We start from the raw sequence: 10,655 nt of genomic DNA on the forward strand, positions 1-10,655 counted from the left end.
GAGGAATGCTGCATCACGGCACCGGCATGTCCCGACGACCAGACGGTGCTCTCCATCATAGCACCGGTGATGCTCTCTTGCAGCGTCGTCGATGTTTGGACGGTCCGACGAATGCCCCATCATGGCACCAGCGATGCCCAGGTGACCTGATGATGCTCCATCGCAGCGTCGATGAAGTTCCAGTGGTTCGGGTAATGCTCCATCACAGCACCGGCGATGTCCCGGCGACCCAATGATGCTCCATCATAGCACCGGTGATGCTCCCTAACAGTGTCGTCGATGTTTCGACAGTCCGACGAATGCTCGATCATGGCACTGACGATGCCCCGGTAACCTGATGATGCTCCATCCCAGGGTCGGTGATGTTCCGGTGGTCCGACGGATGCTTCATCGCAACACCAGTAATGCTCCATTGTAGTGCTTCATCGCAGCACCGACGATGCAACATCCCAAGACCGGCGGACCTGGCGATGCTTCATCAGAGCACTGGCACCTTGGCAATGTCGGATGCTAGGATGCAGCTCTTGATGGCAACGACGGATGCTGCGACACACTGGACGGCAGCGACGGCACGCGGCGACGCTCGCGGATGCTGCGATGCAGCGCGTGGCAGCGCCCACGGATGGTGCGGCGCAGCAGACGGCGTCGACTGCAGATGTTGCAACGGTGTTGGTCGACAGGTGGGAAGCAGCTGTCACAGCCCATGCACTTGCAGTAGTGCTCATGGCAGTGAATACCAGTGATAAGTTAGAGAAGAAAATGGGGATCGCGATTTGTGCTGAAGGAAAGAGATGACGAGCGGCTCACATGCTCGCGTCAAATCTACTACCACTATAAAAGGAAGAGAGGGGCAGATCCAAACAATCTAACCCATTCATTTACGAGATCTAATGTCTCCTAATCCTTTCGTGTTTAACACTAAGCCACCACGGTTTAGTGCCCGCAAATCCCTCTGCCCACCATCGTTACGAGAAAAGAGAAGCCCCCACGACCTATTCGCCCCAACCGCTGCACGCCCCTTGCCTCACTGCCGACCACGCCGCCCGCACGCACCCTACACCGCCTCGTCTCTCCGGCGCCTGCCCCGCCTCCCCGATGCGAGGCAGCTCTACGCGCCGCCCCTCATCATCGGCGGCGAGAGGCACGCGGGAGCTGCAGCCGCCGCCAGGGACGTGGACGCGTGTAGGCCAACCGCCAGCGTACGAGGTCGCTCCTGAGCCCGCGGTGCGGCGGCGCGGAGCCCTCCGCCGCCAGTTCCCTGCCGGTTCGAGATCCCCACCGCTCTCCTCCATGCCATCACTTTCCTTCCTGCTGCCAGTTCCACCCTTCTCTGCCCTATCTCCAGGTAAAGTTCTGCTCCATCCATCGTAAGTAGCGTCCATGTCATCTCTCTCCCTTTAAATCTCTTTAGTACTATTTATTAGCCCATGGTGTTTCCTTTTCGATAGTGAAACTCAGGCGCCCATGACCATTGTGTTTCCTTTCCTTTTATTCCTTGGTCCTAATTTTTCTGAACCACCATGATTTTCATTAGCTGTAACTAATAAAGTAAGGCGTGGCTGTTTGCTTCGGCCAAATTCAGCTCCATTATCAAATGAATGTTAGGAGAAAATAAGTTGGTAGTACTTATCTTTTTCCAGAAGAGCTGGCATGGTGGACAGGAGCGCTCTTTTGGTTTTGCTTAGCTGTAGGATAAAATGATCACCCAATCATTCATGGACTCATGGTCAGGTTAAATGTATTCAGCTGTATAATACTCATATGGTCAGACTGCTTTCTTCTGACTTATATTCTAAGTTTTCTGAAGACATCCAACGACCTTTGTACTGATTTCTGTAGTTGTTGTTGCTAATGCTGTTGTACGTACTACGTAATGTTATAACGGTGTTAAATTCTGAAATTCAAGACTCCCATTGTATGTGGCTGAAGTGATAAATTATCTCTTTTTCTTCTTACTATTCCAGGCGCAAACAACCTATAGAGTCAAGAGTACAATACCAAAATACGAGCTGCAAAAGTGACTCAAATTCCTTTTCGCTCATAATTAACTACATTGGTAATTGTCCATGTGTGGATCTGGTTGACATGACCATATTTTTTGCTGTTTGCCATTCAATTTTAACTACAATATTGTTTCTAGATAAGATATTGTTTTATGTATTATCATGGGTGCATTTCTTAAGTTTCATGCACAAGTTGTTGATATTTACACAATACTGAGTGTCCTATGAATACATGGTTGTGGCCATCATTAAGAGTATTCTGCCTCTGAAGTATTTTTTTTTCTTGTATATTAGTGTTTTGATTCTTGGGGCGCTTGACAAGCGCTTCACAAATTAAGTTCTTGTTAACAATTTCAGAGGTGGAGGCTGGCCTGCAGCTCGTGTGCGTGAAAGAGAAGCACACTTCATTGAGAAGTTTTTGCCGCTATCCTCGGTGGCACCGCCAGTGACCAAACTTGGTGGTGAGCCTCTTCTCACCCCCTCTCAGTTCTTCCTTTTGCTCTGGATGATATCTGTTCATGTTGTTTAGTGTTTACAAATATCTTCGGTTGTTCTAGCTGATAATTTTGTTGGTCGCTACCAGTGTAGTGCATATACACCTAGGCTTTAAGTTGTTGTGATTTTCCTATAAGATGTTGTCGAGAGCATGGAACTGAAATTGACATCAGAAATAGACTTGTTAAGTGTTCGTGTCGCCACCAAACAAAAGCTGGTATGTAATCTACAAACCAGCATAGTCGACCAGTGTGATTTGATAAATATGTATGAACATGCAGCTAAACTTACGATAATCAATTTTTTAGTTTTTAATAACTTGTGTTCTGAAGCATTTTGTTTTCTTCAATTACATGATTTAGTAAAATAACATATGGCCAGTTCATTACAAGTGTTGTTGGTTGTAGCGTATTTCGGCTTTATCTTCTAACATACTTCATGGTTGCATTAGTGGACAACATGCTGGAGAGAGAATGTTCATCCCTATGATCCCTTTGGCGCCCTCGGAGGACATTTCGCTTCCTTTCAAATTGAAGAGGAAACAATTCCCTGGATGGATCCTGGAAAGCCTCTTCCGGAACCAAGTCCCCTCCCCACTCGGAGTCCTCCGCCGCTGACGCATGGGTAAGCGCAAGAGCTGTAGCCCGTCCACACGGTTTAGCGAGCTGCCGCCATCGTAGATAACCAAGACATACACGGAAATAAGCAAGATTCAGTGCGCCGCCCTGCCCCCACGCGTTATGAGGGTGCGACGTCCTCGACGTGTCCAAGACAGGGTCCAGGAAGACCCTCTCCTTCGTGATCCCGGTAAGCTTTTGATGTTGGTTTACTCCAATTTCACTTACAGGGGAACAAAGAGTAAGAGTAAGCATGGGGATAATGGTATTTTCATTTGTGATTCTAATTGATAGTATTACCGTCAGCTCCATCCTTAGAGCAATTGACGAAATGACTCTATCGCCTAGATTTCGTAGACAATAATTGTGCACACAGAGGACAATGTCCATAAAATAACTGCTACTGCATTGCTAATGCAGCTTGATTTGGTCTCAATAATTTGGTTTTTGAGTATTACTTTCTTCCACACCTCTACAAAATACTCCTATGTTCTAGCTTCTCAAGTCTCTACTCTCAACCAGTCCAGTTGTTCAGGTGCTTTCTTGATAAATATTGATTTTTTTCCTTTATCTAGCGATTTCAATCCTGTATCCATCATTCTCAAGATAACCGTGTGATGTAGCCATGGGATCCAAAATAACTATTTTTTACTGAAGCTACAGACTAAGCAGTTTCTACCATTTGTGTTGTATTTTGAGTTAAACCTGAATGGCTTTCGTTTTATGATACACCGTAGTCCTTTCATGTTTATAGGAGGGTAGTTCTTCCCTCTGTTACGAATATGAATACTTTTTATATGGTTAGTTCTTAATTTTCTTCATTATTCAAAATACTTGTACCCACTAGGATTTCATTTTTTTATTTACCTTCAAGCAGAATATATTATTGTTGTTTGTTGTCCACCTTGATCCTTCGCTGATATTTTTCTTAGGAAACTTCACATTGAATTAGGATCACTTAATAAGATTCTGGTATATTTTCAAAATTTCTTGCTTTATGCATGAATCTATCATCAAGTTTTGGATCTCTTATATGTGCCTGTGCTGCTGTAGATTTGTTGGTGTTAATTTGCTGTAAGAGGAAATGTACTATTGTTCTCATCAATTCCTTTCATACCATGTGTATGGTTAGTTCTTAATTTTCTTCATTATTCAAAATACTTGTACCCACTAGGATTTCATTTTTGATTATTTCCCTTCAAGCAGTATACATTACTGTTGTTTGTTGTCCACCTTGATCCTTCACTGATATTTTTCCTAGGCAACTTCACATGGAATTAGGATCACTTAATAAGATTCTGGTATATTTTCAAAATTTCTTGCTTTATGCATGAATCTATCATCAAGTTTTGGATCTCTTATATGTGCTTGTGTTGCTGTAGATTTGTTGGTGTTAACTTCCTGTAAGAGGAAATGTACTATTGTTCTCATCAATTCCTTTCATACCATGTGTATGATTAGTTCTTAATTTTCTTCATTATTCAAAATACTTGTACCCACTAGGATTTCATTTTTGATTATTCCCAATCAAGCAGTATACATTACTGTTGTTTGTTGTCCACCTTGATCCTTCACTGATATTTTTCCTAGGCAACTTCACATGGAATTAGGATCACTTAATAAGATTCTGGTATATTCAAATTTTCTTGCTTTATGCATGAACCTATCATCAAGATTTGGATCTCTTATACGTGAATGTGCTGCTGTAGATTTGTTGGTGTTGATTTCCAGTAAGAGAAAATGTACTATTGTTCTCATCAATTTCTTTCATACCATGTGTAATTGGGTTGGAAAAGGTGATAAACATCTAACCATTCTTGCTTGATGCTTCACTGGAAGCAATTTCGAGTTCGTCCAGGTTCTGAATATTTCTTCTGTTTCCAGATAGGCCCAATCTTCCTCGACGAGGGGTTGTGATGGCGGGCACAGCGTTGCTGGATGACGCTGAGAGTATAGTGGGTGGGTTCAAGTACATCCCTCTGTGCCAGCATGCAGCGGGTCTGCCGACAGGGAGAGCCAGGAAGAGAATGTAGTCCGCGGCAGCTGAGCGGGAAGGGGGGCAGCTTGCCGTGATTGAAGAACATGACGACCATGCTGATACAAGGTCAGTGATGTAGACAGGGAAGATGGACCCTCATGCCCCTGGGTGGACGAAGAGGTAAATTGTTCAATTTTGTGCATATGCTTATCGTCAGTGAGGAGTGGGCGATTAGATGCATTAACAATAAACTGAATAAGCGAATCAAACATATGGGACTCAATGGGGCAGAGTGCCCTAGCTTTTGTTTGGCTGTGTTAGTACATTCAGATTGCATGACAAACATTATGTGATGTGAAGTAAATTGTTCTATATGTCACAGATTGTGCAGGATTTGGGTAGGGAGCCATCCACCGGAAAGGACCCCGTGTTCGGAGAAGGTTTGCGCACTTGAAAAGACGATTAGTATGTGAAGAAGTGCACCTTCACATATCTGAATATTGATACCCTTCCTAATCCTTAGTTTTGGGCCTTGTTCAGCATATACAGATATACTACCATCTTAGAGAAATATGTTGTTTAAAGATGAAGAGGTGGATAAGTTTCTGGCTTTAGTTACTGAATATCCAGATCCGGTTTGCTTCTCAGCCATGGCCTACATTTAGAGAAGACATGTTTATATGTAAGAGCTTTAAGGTCAATTACCTCCCCATGTTGTAATGCTCATCATCTTAATTCGGACATTGTTATATATATGCACCATGGTTCATGACTGTACTTTTTTCATACGTGTTTGCAAAGTTTGTCAGTATTATTATGCAGAGACAACCAGTCATGGTTCTGTGTTGATATGTTATTTCATTTTCACTTGTCAATTTCTTTTGCTTTGAAACAATGTTGATTGGCTGAAAGAATGGTTCCCTATGGCTTACACGCTTAGAGCTACTTGAATATTAAACTTTATTAGTAAATCCATCTAGAAAAATGTTAACATTTTACATCTTGCTAGATGAAGTTGTGTACTGCAGAGTACAATGTTAACATTTCCACATTTCCAGTGCACATTGACAATAAGATTGAAGATGTATTTATCTTGATTGGAAAATTATATCTCAAATTTAATTCAATTGTGGATACAGTGACAAATTTATGTCCTGAATAAGTTATACATTTTATGAGTTGTAGCAATTAGGACTGGTGACAACATGTAGAGCGGCACAACAAGTGGTGTTGTAGGGGCACCGAAGGAAGGTTAGTCGGGTAAATCCAACAGGACGCCCGATGTACAGCTTGGGAGGGGTCGGATGTACAGCTTGGGAGGGGTCCGACCACATACTGCAATCACCCTATTTGGATGAGGACACGTTGGTTCATGAAACAATCATCACGTCTTTATGACTCGGGAAGTAGGAATTCTACACACTTTGCATCAAATTTGAACATGCTTTTAGTCGAGACGTGCGTTGCACGTGCATGCTTACTAGTAAAGATAAGTTGGGGCGACAGGTGGGCCTATGGGAAAACGTGGCCTGTTTTAGAGGCCGGTGAAGCCACGGACATGAGAAAGGTGTACCGCACGATCGACTTCATCAGATGGCTCGATACGAGGCTTAAACCATGCAAAGATCAGTCGGCTTACAGAAAGAGTTTTCCTTTTTATATTCTCATAAACTTCTTGCCTGAATTCGTTTGGTACATGCTATGGAAAATGAGCAAGTGATTGCGGTTACTTATCATTTGGGCATCTTTGTGGAGCCTCTGGTGCAAAAATATCAAGTATTAGCATCCAATGTCATGCTTTAAGTATGGACAAGTATAGAACCAGAAAAGATCTCGATTATGAGAGCATAGGAGTAGCGACAGGTGTTGCAAAGATGATAGCTTCAGACTTACTGATGTACTCCCTCCATTTCATTTTAGTCCGGATATAAGATTTGGACAAAGTCAAACTTTATAAAGTTTGACCAACTTTATAGGAAAAAGTATCAGCATCTACAATATTAAAGTTATATGGTATGAAAATTAATTTCATGATGTATCTAATAATATTGATTTCATATTCTGAATCTTGATATTCTTTTCTATAAACTTAGTCAAAGCTAACAAAGTTTGACTTTAACCAAATCTTATATGCAGACTAAAAAAATAAAGGGAGTATTACTTTGTAAGGTCTATGTGAATAATTAATAAAATAGTTGCATGCATCACACAGATGCAAAGGCCGGGGGTATATCCTCCTTTTTAAAAAAAATGAGAAGAAAATCCCGTGCTTGTAAAGAAAGAGTCTAGACTACACAGATTGATGACCTAATTTCTCAAGTTTTTTTTTCGAGAGTGAGGTCGTACCTCAACCTCTGCATCGGTTGATGCACACACCATTCTATTGCAAAGTTTATAATTTCAGAAAGAAAAAATCACAAAGGACTGCCAACAAGAATAAAGATTACATAAAAACACATAAGCATTACTAATCTTATTGCTAAACCCCCATCCGAATCAATTAAATAAATCTCATGGACCAGCTCCAACCAGTTGCACCCATACTTAGATCAGAAGAAGAAACTGCACTACACCAGTGTACCCCTGGGTGACCGCGGGCAAAACCGCATCCCTGATGATAAAGACAAGGGCAATTGCAAATTAGTGGAGCTTAGTTAGTGGCTTTACTTTCAGTTTGGCAGATTAATTAATCATTGTCATAGCATGATTAGAATCCCGACCTAACCTGCATTTGTCAGATACAGTACCTGTGAGAAGTACGTGTGAGAAGTGATCGGGTTGATTGGCTTCATAGTTCTTAAGTACCCAAAAGTAAGCATGTAACACGCTGCAGGCGGCATTAATTTTACATTCAAGGTTTAAGCATCTCTGTAACCTACCTTGTAAAAGGTATCAGGGTTGTCCCAAGTCCACCAAATTTGTCAAGTACAATGTTCTATACACGTTGTATCCTTACATTAGTCGAGCGAGTCCCAGTTTTTACCTTGTACGTTGATATGTTTTAGGCTAATTATCCCCTTTTAGCGGATTTTCACCGGAATTGCCCCATTTAATGACATTTTGCTAGCTTTTTTCACTTCTAAAGTTTTTATGTTAAGGATAACTCCCCTGGTGGTTCTTTCGCCGGACAAGTGTTGATAGAGTTATGTCTAGTACAATGCAACACCAAAAAGCAAATTCGATGAAAAGAATGAGGTGGAAGCAATGACAAGGAGCCGCATAACGTAAATAAGGAACTCATCAAGATGAAGTGACGTGTATGTACACCTGACAATCATAAAAAAAATGTGTCTAGCAAAGCCATTCGACTTGTTCAAGCATGGAGAAAACGGTGGGACAAAAATTGTGACATGGCCGAATGAAAGCAAATTGATGCCATGCATTTATGCCCTTAGACCTGTCACGGTGGGAGTATCATCCATTACTACTTAAGAAAAATTATGATGTACTCCCTTCGTTTCTAAATATAAGTCTTTTTAGAGATTTCAATACAAACTACATACGGATGCATATAGACATATTTTGGAGTGTAGATTCACTCATTTTGCTCCGTATGTAGTCCCTTATTAGAATCTCTAAAAAGACTTATATTTAGGAACGAAAGGAGTATATAGCACTGCAATTAATGATGCGTGAGAGAGTTCTGGTACTCCCTTTGATCCATATTAATTGTCGCTAATTTAGTATAAAGTTGTACTAATTAGCAACAATTAAAAAGGATCGGAGGAAGTATATCATATTATGATACAATATCATAGCAAGCCAACCAATTTTTTTAATAAAAAATAGTAGATCTTAGCCACAATTTTATATTGGAATTCTACAATTGAGTTAAGGAAATAACAATATGGTAGTGTCATAGATTAGGATTTTGTTCATTATGCTAATTTATGGTACTCCTCACTACAAAAAGTCTTAGGCCCCGTTTGATAACAAAGTTTTTTCTAAGTATTCTCAGAATACTACAATTTTTTATATTACTGTAGTTTTATTGACAAAGGGTTGTTTGGCTGCCTCTAAAAACTGTGATTTTAATACTGCAGTTTTTTCTAAACCATAGTATTTTCTCTGCATAAAAAAAAGAACCTCGCACCTCTTTTTAAAAAACAGAGCAGCCGAAAAGAAGGGTCTGTGCGTTATCTTCCTCCCAGCTATTCTCAACAACTCCTTCGATCTAAAAAAGGCCCCGCTCCCAAGCTGATCCTTCTATAGGTAGCCTCGCTACCAGGTAAGTCACAGGCGATGTGGTGCTGTGGGTGGTCTTTTTTGTATGAGATCTTTTTTTGTGAGGGTAGTTTCGGTTGTTATGAACGCAAGATGGTAATGGATAACCAGCTAGCTAGCTAAAAAAACCGCAACAGAATTCAAACGGCCGGCTAGCTGCGCGTGCTTGCACTGCTAATGCAACGGCTAGGTAGTTGTTGAAGTATTTGAACGCAATGGTTAGGCAGCAAAATTTACAGCGTTGTGTGGCAATAACCAAACAGGTTTTATGTATTGTGAATACTCTAAAATACTGTGTTTTGATAAAACCATGGTATCTCATACCTACAACCAAAAATACTGTAGTTTTGGGTACTTCGGTTTATTTCACCCTTTGCTATCAAACACAGCCTTAGCCTCAAGTGCATGGCTTGCACCCATCAAGATTTTTTTGCTTACCATAATAAACTAAAAATTCATTTCGCCGGATTTGCAAAATCTCACTTGCTTGATTTTGGTATTGATCCCACAAAATTTTGATATCGGTCCCACAGGTACTAGTACTTTCAAGTATTTTCAGTCTGATACATTATATTTTACCATCGTCAGATTGTGATGGATGGATGGTTCCTAAAATTGCCAACCACTGTAAAATTTGTATTATCTGAAAAGTGTGAGTTGTGCATTCCACTAAATTAGATAGATAGTTTGTTTATTGATCTGGTTTATTGGTAAATGTACGGTGGTAGGAGAAGAAGAAGGTTGCCGGGGAAAGCAGTAAGGTTATCCGATGAAAAGTACGTTCATACGTGAAATGTGGAAGTGATGGGACTAGTACTAGAAAGCAGTGGCATAGATTGACGTGAGTCACCTGAAGCGTGGAGTGCAGCATCTGTCTGTATTCCAGGTTACCACCAGGGAATTTTAGAAGTGTAAAAGTTGTTACGTGCTGCGGTAGCTCAAATGATACGGATGTTGCGATATACGCACGAAACGTCCAAAGAGAATCTCTACTCATTGCCATTAACTCCTCAAATCATCCCGGCATGTTTTGTCATTTCCAACGCGGATCATCCGTTTTTCTGCAAATTGGAGAGGGGATGGGAAGGGGAGGGGGGGTGTCTTTGCGGGAGTCCGAACTGCTGCCACGTAGGACTCCGATACCTTCGGCTCACTCGACTCCCTCTCTTGGTTCACTTTTATTCCACCCCGTCCATTCTCCTCTTACTTTGCAGTCGCACCCTCCTCGTCTTACGCCATCGATGTATCTTTCCGGCTGTCGCCCAGGCATCATAGGACATCCGCAGCCCCCACCAACGTGTATGTCCTCCTTGGACTATGTCGTCCACCCAGGATCTC

General features: G+C 41.7%; 1 long non-coding RNA gene across 2 annotated transcripts; it reads left to right on the forward strand.

Annotated features, from left to right (window-relative positions):
• The first annotated feature begins 958 nt into the window (after window positions 1–958).
• LOC123097187 (uncharacterized) lies at window positions 959–5,879 on the forward strand. Of its 2 annotated transcripts, XR_006446922.1 has the most exons (6): window positions 959–1,345; window positions 1,965–2,056; window positions 2,361–2,464; window positions 2,950–3,305; window positions 5,000–5,273; window positions 5,476–5,879. It is a non-coding gene; the product is annotated as an uncharacterized lncRNA (long non-coding RNA). The 2 variants fall into 2 exon arrangements; XR_006446913.1 differs by lacking the exon at window positions 1,965–2,056.
• Window positions 5,880–10,655: the final 4,776 nt, after the last annotated feature.

The sequence above is a fragment of the Triticum aestivum genome, chromosome 1A, assembly GCF_018294505.1.
Source record: "Triticum aestivum cultivar Chinese Spring chromosome 1A, IWGSC CS RefSeq v2.1, whole genome shotgun sequence".
Taxonomy (NCBI): Eukaryota; Viridiplantae; Streptophyta; class Magnoliopsida; order Poales; family Poaceae; genus Triticum; species Triticum aestivum.